The sequence below is a fragment of the Culex quinquefasciatus genome, chromosome 2, assembly GCF_015732765.1.
Source record: "Culex quinquefasciatus strain JHB chromosome 2, VPISU_Cqui_1.0_pri_paternal, whole genome shotgun sequence".
In the NCBI taxonomy this organism is placed as follows: domain Eukaryota; kingdom Metazoa; phylum Arthropoda; class Insecta; order Diptera; family Culicidae; genus Culex; species Culex quinquefasciatus.
Window position 1 is genome coordinate 56538716 of NC_051862.1, and position 13265 is coordinate 56551980.

Genomic DNA, 13265 nt, shown 5'->3' on the forward strand with positions numbered 1-13265 from the left:
CCTATTCTTGACTTTCGTAATGTTTTTGGTAGTTTCTTTTTCAAATATTAGTGGTTCTTTTTAAAATTACTTCTTCTTAAATATTTTGCAAGTGTTTATTTTATTTATTAAAATCGTTGGAATATTTTAGAGACTTTAACATTCTTTCAAATTTAAAGAGTTTCGTAAAATGAAAGAGTCTTACTTCTTAAATATTGTTGCAAGTTTTCTATTCTTTTCCAATCTAGCTTTTATAGGGGTCATTCTCCGCCAACTCACACAGCAGTTGCCCCGACCCCTCTTCAATTTGCGTGAAACTTTGTCTATTCGTCAATTTCGTGTTTTTTCTATTTTTGCAGGGTTGTTTTTTAGAGTGTAACAATGTTCTACAAAGTTGTAGAACAGACAATTACAAAAATTTTGATATGCATACATAAGGGGTTTGCTTATGAAAATCACAAGTTATCGCAATTTAACGAAAAAAAAGTTTTAAAAAAGTTACTTTTTGCGTTTCTCTTTGTTTCGTCGTCCGTGTCTGTCGCGGGTGACGATGAACGGCCATGATCAACGAAGACCAACTTTTTCAAAACTTGTTTGCGTAAATTCACGATAACTCTTGATGTTTAAAAGCAAACCCCTCATGTATGCATATAAAAAAAATTAATTGTCTGCTCTACAACTTTGTAGAACATTGTTACACTCTCAAAAATAACCCAGCAAAGTTAGAAAAAACATGAAATTTTAAAATGAAAAATTTTGTTCTAAATGAAAAAATGACCCTTCTGGGTCAATGAAGATTCGAAAAGTACATCAAATTTTCCATAAAATGCCATGTTTAAAAAAAATTACAGTCGAGTAACGGAAAATAGGATAATTTTTAAAACTATTTAGTGTTTTTTTTTTTCGAAAAATCCTGAATTCTGAGTACGCCATCAAATCGGGCGTCTAATTTTACATAAAAGTCCCTTTGACACCAGATTTCTATCTCATCACCGTTTTAGGCTGCAAATTATTGAAAAACACCTATTTTTTTGCATGCTCAAAAATGAAAGGGGTCGTACCGCCCCTCCGTCACGAGATATCAAAAAATGGACCTCACATTTGTGATCAGGGACAAAAGTTACACTTTAAGACAAAGTTTCACGCAAATTGAAGAGGGGTCGGGGCAACTTTTCCCGATTTTGTGTGAGTTGGTAGAGAATTACCCAAAATTTGTTTAAAGAGTTTTTCCATTCTTTCAAACATGAGAAGTATTTAAAAAAAAAAATGTTCGACCTCTAAAATAATTTTTTAAGTTTTCATTTTTAAGAACTACCTATTCTTGATTTTCAAAATATTTTTGTGAGTTTTCAATTCTTTCAAACATGAACAATTCTTTGAAAAAAGTTCGACTTCTTAAATATTTTGGAAGTAATTTTTTTATTTAAAAAACGATACTTAATCCACCTTTAGGTGTTAGGTGCCTTCCTCACATTCATAAAGTCAATGCATTCAGTAAAAATAGCAACATTCCCTTAACATGTTTAACAAATCAATTTTATTACTGATTTCTTTTGATAGGGTTGATAGGGATAGACCTATGGGACCCCAAGACGGATCGAATGAGACTAATACGGTCAAAATCCGTTCATCAAGTCCGGAGATAATCGAGAGACAATTTTTTTTGTCCACCCACCTACAAACATCCACACAGACATTTGCTCAGAACATGATTCTGAGTCGATAGGTATACGTGAAGGTGGGTCTACGAGGTCGAATTAAGAAGTTCATTTTTCGAGTGATTTTATAGCCTTTCCTCAGTAAGGTGAGGAAGGCAAAAAACAACCTATTCTAGACTATCATAATATTTTTGTTTTTTTTTTGTCTTGCAATTCTTTTTTTTTTTAAAAAAGTCGACTTCTATAATATTTTTGAAATTGAACAACCTTTTCTTGAGTTTCGTAATGATTTTGGGAGTTTCATTTTCATTCTTTCAAATATTAGTGGTTATTTTTAAAAATACTACTTCTTAAATATTTTGCAAGTGTTTATTTGATTTATAAAAATAAGAAAAATATGACTTCAAAAACATCGCTGTATGTATAAAAAATTTCGATCGTTTTAATTTATGTTTTTTAAGATGAACCCCTCCCCTCACCCTCCCCACCTTTCAAAAAGTCTCCAACAATCTGGGCCAAGTTTTTATTCAGATCACTTCTAAATTTTTGAGAACGTAGAAGTGAAATTAAAGAAAAACGTTCGCTTTTCAAGATTTGTGTATTTAGGCTCACATCAAAAGTTTAGTTTTGTATTTTTTTAATTAATTTAATTTGTCCAGTCGACCATTTGTCCATTCGACCTTTTGGCATTTCGACCTTGTGCCTTTCGACCTTTTGTCATACATACAATTAAAATGTAACCTAAACAATGTATAGTATGCATACTCAAACAAATGTATGGACAAGCAGATGCATAATTTGGGTTTTTTTCATTTTTTAACGCATTCGAGAACGTCGAAGAACTTTCCAAGAAGTAAAAATATAATCTGTAACAAAATTTCAACGGAGACCATCACTCGGTTAATCGATAGTTACAATAAATTAATCATTTTGAAAATAATTTCTTTATTAATTCTTTATTATAGAGCAATTCCAGCCCAAAACAGGATTTTTTAGGTACCTTTTTTCTCGACCCTCTCCGATTTCAATGAAACTGTGTAGACATGTTATCCTACGCTAATACAAGCCATTTTTGTGTGTATCAAGCCAGTTACACTCGATAATGACATTTGAGAAGGGCGTAAGTGTTTCAAATATGTTTGTATTTCGTAATTTAAATATCGCTGTATCTCGAAGCCGTTGCATCGTATCAAAAAGTGGTCAAAGACAAACTTGTAGGAAATTCGACGGGCTTTCCAAAAAAAAAACATTGAAACAAAAAAACACTCCACTTTTATGAGATTTTTGATTTTTAAGTTTGAAAGTCAACTTTGAAGGTGAGTCTACGATTTTTTCGTTCAAAATTTGTGTGAAAATAGACTTAGATGTGATGAGAGCAACTCATCTAAAATAATACAAAAATCATTTACTGAAACGGTTTTTTTAAGTGCTCTAAACATCAAAATTTGCAAAAACCGATAGTGGGAATCGATTATCCAGACAATTTTACATAAAAATCTTCATATTGACCACTGTCCTAATTCCAATCATTGTAATTTTACAGCGGCTTTATGAATAAAAATGATAAAAATAGGTTATTGATGGTTTTGGCAATTTCTATAAGACAGACTTGATTTTTTCGTTTCGACTTGATTTTTCAGTCTCGAAAATATTTTTACCGAAGGCTCGTCCAATTTCCCATAACTTTGACTTTGACCACATTTCAATTGGATGAATGGGCTTACAGATATAAGCCGGAGGCTGGTTAAACTCTTTTCTTGAAAATAATCTGAGCAGTCTTTTAAATATGAACCTCTATAAACTTGTTTGGTCAATTTAAATTAATAAATAAAATAAAAATATAAACATATAGATTTAACATGTTCACGAACCTTAACAAATAAAAATCCAAAATTCATAGAAAATGAAAGTATGATCGATACCGAAATAATTGCAAACCTCCTTACATTTGAATTTTTTGATAACTTAATGATGATCAACAGTATTCTGATTGGACTGATTCCTATTTACTTCAATAGCATTCATCTTTTATTGCCGTCATCAGGGGTGACATTCACAGGCGTGACAGCATGTTGTGCCAGTGATTAGAGTACACTTATTACGCTTATCTTTAAGGCTCCTGAAGACCCTGAGAAATAATATTGAAAAACAAGTGAGATATAAGGTGAGAACCTTTCAGTGCACTCAAAGAGCTTTAAAGAAGTTCTTTTTAAGAGCTTAGGAGAACATTCACATGGCAATTTAGCTAAAATCGGGGTTTCTACACATTATTCATGCCAAAAAAAAAGCGTTTTTTACCTGGCAACAAGCATAACATTACTTTAACCGAAAATGCCATCTCGAACAAACTGAGTGCCGTTAAAAAGAGCTCTTAGTGCTGATGCATGTCTGAACATGATTATTAAGTTTCGAAATCGAACTCGTTATTTATTCAAACTATTAAAAACAAAATGACTCTAGACTGTTTCAAATCTCTTTATTTCACGAACCATTCCATCCGGTATCACCTCCAACTCCATGACATCTTCTGTCAAATCCCTATCACCATCCCAACTCAACCACCCACCGTGACCTCCCCAATGAAAAACGCTCTTAAAAGCGCTCTCTGTTTTCACCATCTCAACATCCTATCTCAACGCACTCTCCCGTGTCGTGCCTCAAAGATCGCGAGCTTTCAACTGCACAGCGAAAGCTCCATTTGTTTGCATTCGTCTCACGTTTCACGGGAGGTGATGCTGCTGCTACTCCCAGCTTGACCTACGACCAACACACGTGGTGGGCCGAACTCTCGCTCTCCCTCTCTCTCGCGAAAAACCCCTGGAAAAAAAGGTTTCGCTCCCCCCAAAAGGGATGCTGCGGAACGGTCCGAACGTCCGGAACGTTCCCATCTCCCACTGAGAGGGAGAGAGAGAGCGTGCCGATCCGGGTTAAGCGCTCCCCGCACGTGTGTCCGAAATCCTTGCCTGGGTTGGGTTGGGATGCTGCAGAAGCAGCTGGATCGACACTGTACAGCGCTGAATCTCGGTGTGGTGTGTTGTGCAAGTCGTCCCAGAGAAGAACCTGGCCACCAACCAGCAGGCAGAAGCCAGCTCCTCCGGGTTGTGACAGAGTTGGGCAGCCCAGTTCTTTTCAGTCGGAGCGCTGACGTCAGACGGGAGGACAATATCCGCAGGATTCCTCGGGGCAGTAGTGTGCGCGGAACGTCGTCGTTCCGGGTGTGAGTGTGGTCCTTAAGTGGAGTGTGTCTACCTGGATTCTGGCAGCAGGATTTCGGAGGATTCTTCGAGTGGACTGTTGGTGAATCTCGCGATTGTGACAGATCTGCGGAAGATCCGGCCGTCGTTCCGGGACTCTGAAAGTGATTCTTCGTCGAGGAAGAGCTGAAAGTGAGTGATACTTGGTTTTATGCGGGAATCTACGAAATAATTCCCGACGAATTCTTCGCTCTCTACTAGTTGGAAGTCCGCAGTGCTTTTTGGTGGGAAGAAACCGGAAGAGACTCCGACTAAAAGACTGTGCGATTCGGTGATTGAATAATCCCCGGGAGGAACCTCCCGGAGTCCTGAGTGTGTGATGCAAGCAAGCAAAAAAAAACAAGCAAAAATAGTCCTGAATCGTGACAGATGCAGGAAGATTTGTGTAGTACACACAGTGAATGATGAAGCGAGATGAAAGATTTGATAATGAGTGATGAGTGAGGGTGAACGAAGATACATCGCGCGAATCAATAATTCATAGGCGAACAACACCTGAGATTTGCGGGAGGTCCAGTGATGTCCGGACTTCGTCCGAATTTGACCACCCAAAGGATCAATACCAGATAAGCTTGCGGAAACCCCGGATTTCGGGATTCCCTGAAATACCCCTCTCAAAAAAAAATCTCGATGTTTTTCTTTATGTAGGCCATAACATTACGGAACACAAATGATGGGCTTTTTTGGTCTTTCTCTCTCTCTCTTTCCCAAACTCATCTCCGCGGATAACTTTGGGTCGTGCTTTTCCTCCCTCGCACCCACACCGTTACACTGCTGCTGTACGGTGATCTATGCGGGTGTGTGCGTGTGAGGGAATAGGCAGGAAAGCGCCTAGTCAAATGTACTCATACATGCTGGAGGTCGTGGAGAGGAGGGTGGAAAAGCTCACCTTACGCTATTTGCGAGGACGTTTTATAGCCGTCGCAGGGTTTTTACCGTGCGATGTAATTTTACGTGATGAAAAATGTAAACTTTACAACTTGCGCTAGGTGATGAGAGTGCGATGCTTTTTGGGAAAGTTTATTTGAAAAACTGAATTAAGGAAGAAGGCAAAAGGTAAATGTAATGTTGGTCTCTTTCTATAAAATTATGATAACCAGCCAAATTAAAAAAAAAAACACCCAAACTTCCCTTTTTGAAAAAGATTCAAAAAGAAAATAAGCTTACTTTTTTATCGTAATATGTCTACTGATTCGAAAGGGTTAAGAGTTTACTAGTACATAACAGAACGAATTAAGGAAAAAAGGCAAAATAACCATCGAAATAGCAAATAGACGGGGGATAGTTAGAAAAAAGAGGCAAATCTTATTCCAGAATTCAATTTAGCTGTGATATTTTGTGAAACATCAAAACTGGAATTGAATAAGAAAGTTTATTTTATAAAACAATTGTAAGTAAGATTGGAAGATAACGTCCGAATATATGATTATCCAATATTTTCAATGGTATGTATTATTAAGCTAAAAGATGGCTGAGTTAAATATCCTATTTGGTATCCCTTTTTGTTACAGAAATATGTTGAATTTTACTTGAACAATAATATTTCAACACTTTTGCACAAAATTACTGTTCTTGAATTTACTAAGAAAATGTCAAATAACATAGGGAGATCAGAGGTTCAAAGTTAAAAAGATGTGGCTAAAAATGAACAATTAATTTTCTGGGAAGACTTAATGTCAGGAGTAACCAAAGTATGGCCCACGGGCCAAACGTGGCCGCGATGTCATTTTTTGTGGCCCATTTTGAATGATCATGTAAAATGGCCCTTTGACGCATTTTTAAGTGATTTTATAATTCCTAGAAATAATGGTTTAGTTTATGCCTATTTTGTGAACCTTTTAATATTTTGTTAATATAAAATCAATTGTGTAATCGGGATCAAAGTATGGAAAACCCATACTTTGATTCAGATTATATAAAACAAATATTATGTTAAAAATCTATCTTATCGTAACACGTTTAAATGTTATTAAAAACAGTAAATTATTTCAAAATTTTCTTCAAATATTTATTGAAATTTGATTAAAATTGAAGAAATTTTTTTTTAAACCTCAAGCAACTATTTATGACTAAGATTGCACATAATTTAAAAAAATAAATTTCTCACTTTACAAAGTTTGTGTCACCCCTTCTAAAATATATTTAAAAAACAAATTAAAACATCAATTTAAATACAACTTTAGAACTTTTATTATATTTGTGAAATCATGATTGTTGAAGCAGGAAAGTGGCAATGAAAAGCAGATGAATAATATTTATGTTTTTTTGATTTTCTGATTTAAATAAAATTTAACCAATGGATTGGAGGCTTTTTTGTACAAAACTGTTTTTTTGGTTTTCACATAGGGTATATGGCCCTATTTTGGACCTACTATGCAAAGCGTCAACATATTTCGCATAGTTCTCAGGAACGGTCTGACTAATTTGGCTCGTTTCAGGATTGTTTTGTGCCTTAATTTATGCTTAACAAAGTGTACTATTGAAAATTTAAAATAATTTAACCATTCCATTGTAATAAGCATTTCAAGTAAAACATTTTTTGGATGCTTTTTGGACTTATTGAATGTATTTTGGAGACATCGCTGAACCAATCAGAGTGTGGACCCACACTGGTTGAAATTTAGACAACTCGAATTGCGGCGTGCGGCGGCAACACGCACACTTACAAAAACTCGGTTTGATAAACCAAAGGGCCTATCCACGATTATAATTTGGAAAATATTTATTTCAGAAATTAAACAATTATGATGAAACAATGGATTTGAATTTGAAAACGTGTTTTAATCATATTGAATGGAAACTCACGCATCTTTAGCAGGTCTCTGTCCTATTTACAATTTGCATATTCTTATGACCTAATTGTTCAAGCATTAGAACATTAAAGACAACCCGTTATTACTCGCAATAAAAACACCTTATCTTAAATTAAATACAATCAAGAAATTTAAAAGGTAGATTATAGCTTTTAACTTGGTGTGAAACTTTCTCATCTGTCATGTTAAACTTTACAGTTGCTTGACAAAAAGTTTAACTACATGTTGCACTTTAAAAACAATGTAATATTTGAAAAAATCTTTGTTTGACTACCAGGGTGCCTTTGATAGTCATAGTTTGTCTTGTTAAAAGCAGATTTGAGGTTTTCAAACATTATTTTTACTTCGAACTTACCATCACTTATGTTGCTGATATAATTTTTAAGAAAATCATTTATGTTAATACTTAGTTAATTATGTTTATAAACTTTTCAATATGATACATATAAATTTTAGGTAATATTGTTAAAAATTCAGAACTTTGCCTGAAATTCGTTGAAACTAGTTTTGTTTATTAAATTATGGATTTGAATTACATGTATAACTGAATTTAAAGAATGAATCAAAAGTTTTCACATTTTATATAAAATTTGTTTTACTGGAAATGCCATTAAATTGTGAGATTTTTTAAAGTTATGTTTCAAAAACAAATAATATTTAATAATATTTTTATTACTTATTTTACCTTTTCCTAGTACCCTTTTCCTAGTAGAAGATTGTCCGAAGAATCCGAAAATGCATTCCGTTTTACGATTCAAAATCATGTTCATTGAAAAATCATGACACGTTGAGAAGATGAAAACAATGCTATTTATCAACCTTTTCTTAGTTGTAGTTAACTAACTTTTTAAACTTTTCAAAATTTCATGAAAAGTTCTTCATGAGGTACTTTGAGCACTTCTCTACCACGGTCAGTATGATTCCATACCATTCCGTACGTATTCAATTTTTACTCTTCATTTTGCGGAAAAATATCAAACCTATGAAAGTCTCCCCGGCTATATGTCTCAAATCATAAAATTCATAATGTTAACATTGCATTAACCTCTTATGCTTATTTTTTTCGAAGATTTTTATTTTTCTAGCTGATTTAATTGTGTTTCTAACATGATTGACACGGTAAAATTTAAAAGTGTAATTTATTATAAACCAACGCTGCCAATTGTGAAAAAAATCGTTATACCTGTATTTTTTTAAAATTATACAGCAATTCCCCACGAAAACAGCATGGAAATAAACAAAAGTGCACGGATCGGGCTCAAAATTTTTGTGGGGGTTCCCTGGCCGAAATAATTAGACCCGTATTTTTTTGTTTGACCTTTAGGGTGACCTACGCCGTGTTAGGGTGGTCTGAAAAATGGCAATTTTCGTCGATTTTCGCAAAAACCACTTTTTTCAAAAAAATCATAACTCCTCGCCATTTCAACCGATTTCAATTGTCTTATACGCAAATGAAAGGTGATAAGTTGGCCTATCAAAGAAAAATAATAAAAAGTTTCAAGAATCTAGCCTTACATATGAAAAGTCGAATGAAACTTTAAAATGCCGTTTGACGGTGTCTGGACCAAAGAGCCTATGTCTGAAATATTTTTATCGGAATCCCCGAACATTTTAACATAACATACTAAAAATGGGAGGAGTTCATCAACAGGATTCCGAGATATGATTTTGAAAATAAAATCCGCGTTTTCGACGCGCCGCGCGCAAAAATACAAAAATGGCAAAATCGGCAAAAATCAACTTTTTCCACTAAAACTACGATAACTTAAAATTTCAGCGATGACCTATACATATCTGGATACCAAAAGTTGCGTCTTTCAATTACGAAAATTTTGGTACCCAGACATGTATAGGTCATCGCTGAAATTTTTAAGTTATCGCAGTTTTAGTGGAAAAAGTTGATTTTTTGCCGATTTTGTCATTTTCGTGTTTTTGTGCGCGGCGCGTCGAAAACACGGATTTTATTTTCAAAAATCATATCTCAGAATCCTGTTAATGAACTCCTCCCATTTTTAGTATGTTATGTAAAAATGTCCGGGGAATCCGATAAAAATATTTCCAGACATGGGCTCTTTGGTCCAGACACCGTTAAAACGACATTTTAAAGTTTCATTCGACCTTTTCATATGTTAGGCTTGATTTTTGAAACTTTTTATTATTTTTCTTTGATAGGCCAACTTATCACCTTTCATTTGCGTATAAGACAATTGAAATCGGTTGAAATGGCGAGGAGTTATGATTTTTTGAAAAAGTGGTTTTTGAGAAAATCGACAAAAATGGCCATTTTTCAGACCACCCTAACACGGCGTAGGTCACCCTAATGGCCAAACAAAAAAATACGGGTCTAATTATTTCGGCCAAGGATCCCCCAGAAAAATTTTGAGCCCGATCCGTGCACTTTTGTTTATTTCCATGCTGTTTTCGTGGGGAATTGCTGTATATATATAGATAAATATGCATAAATCATATATATTTTCCATATGCATATTTCTCTGATTAGTTAGCAATACGTCTTAAAAGCCATCACGATCTCCGACACATTTTTGATTTTTTTTCTGAACCAAACCAAATTTTGTTTGTTTTCCAGTAAAGAGCATTTAAAAGACGTGCAGATGATAATTCAAAGCATTTTTATTTATAATTCGTAAATTGGTCGAGAACTAATTGAAAAATTGATTTGTTTACAACTAGCACTTAGGATCTTTTTAAAACTAACTCAAGATTTTTTTAAATTTAATTCATACGACTTTTTCAAAAACCACTCGTAAGCGATGTTGACAGCTCCTGTCACGGTGACAGCTGACGATTTAATGAACTAGACCCTTTAAGTTTTTCAATCATTTCCCTTCAATTCCAACAGGGTAGCCAGTTTGCATTTTTGAAGCAAAAATTAAAAATATATGCGGCTAAATTGGTGATAATGATGTTAAGACAAAAATAAATCAACATCAAATTCAAATTTTGGGATACTTTGCAATCGGTCCTAACAATCATCCAAATCTCTAGCATCAATTTGCATTTTTATCGTTTAAAAACATATTTTCATTGTTTCTGTTAATCATTTGCTTTTAAAGCTTAGATTTCATTCAAATAATTACAGTAAAGAAATTCAATTCAAAATATTAAATTATAAAATTTCAATCAATTTCAATGAAATATCGAAATAAATTGATAAACAAAACTGGCAACACCTTGTTATGCATGTGTTGGTGATAGCCTTGAACCGACGGCAAAGTAGCTCCAAAAACTGATCCAACGCGGCTGATTTGAAAAAAATATTTTGAAATGAGTTTTTTTCGATAATAGAATAGTTATTTCAATGAATTTAAAGAATGAATCAAAAGTTTTCACATTTTATATAAAATTTGTTTTACTGGAAATGCCATTAAATTGTGAGATTTTTTAAAGTTATGTTTCAAAAACAAATAATATTTAATAATATTTTTATTACTTATTTTACCTTTTCCTAGTACCCTTTTCCTAGTAGAAGATTGTCCGAAGAATCCGAAAATGCATTCCGTTTTACGATTCAAAATCATGTTCATTGAAAAATCATGACACGTTGAGAAGATGAAAACAATGCTATTTATCAACCTTTTCTTAGTTGTAGTTAACTAACTTTTAAACTTTTCAAAATTTCATGAAAAGTTCTTCATGAGGTACTTTGAGCACTTCTCTACCACGGTCAGTATGATTCCATACCATTCCGTACGTATTCAATTTTACTCTTCATTTTGCGGAAAAATATCAAACCTATGAAAGTCTCCCCGGCTATATGTCTCAAATCATAAAATTCATAATGTTAACATTGCATTAACCTCTTATGCTTATTTTTTTCGAAGATTTTTATTTTTCTAGCTGATTTAATTGTGTTTCTAACATGATTGACACGGTAAAATTTAAAAGTGTAATTTATTATAAACCAACGCTGCCAATTGTGAAAAAATCGTTATACCTGTATTTTTTAAAATATACACGAAAACAGCATGAAATAAACAAAGTGCACGGATCGGGCTCAAAATTTTGGGGTTTGGCCGAAATAATTAGACCCGTATTTTTTGTTTGACCTTTAGGTGACCTACGCCGTGTTAGGGTGGTCTGAAAAATGGCAATTTTCGTCGATTTTCGCAAAAACCACTTTTTCAAAAATCATAACTCCTCGCCATTTCCGATTTCAATTGTCTTATACGCAAATGAAAGGTGATAAGTTGGCCTATCAAAGAAAAATAATAAAAAGTTTCAAGAATCTAGCCTTACATATGAAAAGTCGAATGAAACTTTAAAATGCCGTTTTGACGGTGTCTGGACCAAAGAGCCTATGTCTGGAAATATTTTATCGGAATCCCCGAACATTTTAACATAACATACTAAAAATGGGAGGAGTTCATCAACAGGATTCGAGATATGATTTTGAAAATAAAATCCGCGTTTTTCGACGCGCCGCGCGCAAAATACAAAAATGGCAAAATCGGCAAAAATCAACTTTTTCCACTAAAACTACGATAACTTAAAATTTCAGCGATGACCTATACATATCTGGATACCAAAAGTTGCGTCTTTCAATTACGAAAATTTTGGTACCCAGACATGTATAGGTCATCGCTGAAATTTTTAAGTTATCGCAGTTTTAGTGGAAAAAGTTGATTTTTTGACGATTTTGTCATTTTCGTGTTTTTGTGCGCGGCGCGTCGAAAAACACGGATTTTATTTTCAAAAAATCATATCTCAGAATCCTGTTAATGAACTCCTCCCATTTTTTAGTATGTTATGTAAAAATGTCCGGGGAATCCGATAAAAATATTTCCAGACATGGGCTCTTTGGTCCAGACACCGTTAAAACGACATTTTAAAGTTTCATTCGACCTTTTCATATGTTAGGCTTGATTTTTGAAACTTTTTATTATTTTTCTTTGATAGGCCAACTTATCACCTTTCATTTGCGTATAAGACAATTGAAATCGGTTGAAATGGCGAGGAGTTATGATTTTGAAAAAGTGGTTTTGAGAAAATCGACAAAATGGCCATTTTTCAGACCACCCTAACACGGCGTAGGTCACCCTAATGGCCAAACAAAAAATACGGGTCTAATTATTTCGGCCAAGGATCCCAGAAAATTTTGAGCCCGATCCGTGCACTTTTGTTTATTTCCATGCTGTTTTCGTGGGGAATTGCTGTATATATATAGATAAATATGCATAAATCATATATATTTTCCATATGCATATTTCTCTGATTAGTTAGCAATACGTCTTAAAAGCCATCACGATCTCCGACACATTTTTGATTTTTTTTCTGAACCAAACCAAATTTTGTTTGTTTTCCAGTAAAGAGCATTTAAAAGACGTGCAGATGATAATTCAAAGCATTTTTATTTATAATTCGTAAATTGGTCGAGAACTAATTGAAAAATTGATTTGTTTACAACTAGCACTTAGGATCTTTTTAAAACTAACTCAAGATTTTTTTAAATTTAATTCATACGACTTTTTCAAAAACCACTCGTAAGCGATGTTGACAGCTCCTGTCACGGTGACAGCTGACGATTTAATGAACTAGACCCT

At 34.0% G+C, this 13265-nt stretch overlaps 1 protein-coding gene across 5 annotated transcripts in view; it reads left to right on the top strand.

Annotated features, from left to right (window-relative positions):
* The window catches only part of LOC6052069 (solute carrier family 12 member 4), a 567840-nt gene that overhangs the window by 187437 nt on the left and 367138 nt on the right, over positions 1-13265 (top strand). The window contains exon 1 of one of the 5 annotated variants that reach the window (XM_038253586.1): positions 4624-5023. The exons of 3 other annotated variants lie outside the window; for them this stretch is intronic. The gene's annotated coding sequence lies outside the window, so the exon portion shown is untranslated. Of the gene's footprint in view, positions 1-4623; positions 5024-13265 lie in introns of those variants that run through there. One more of the 5 variants, XM_038253583.1, reaches the window with a different exon arrangement.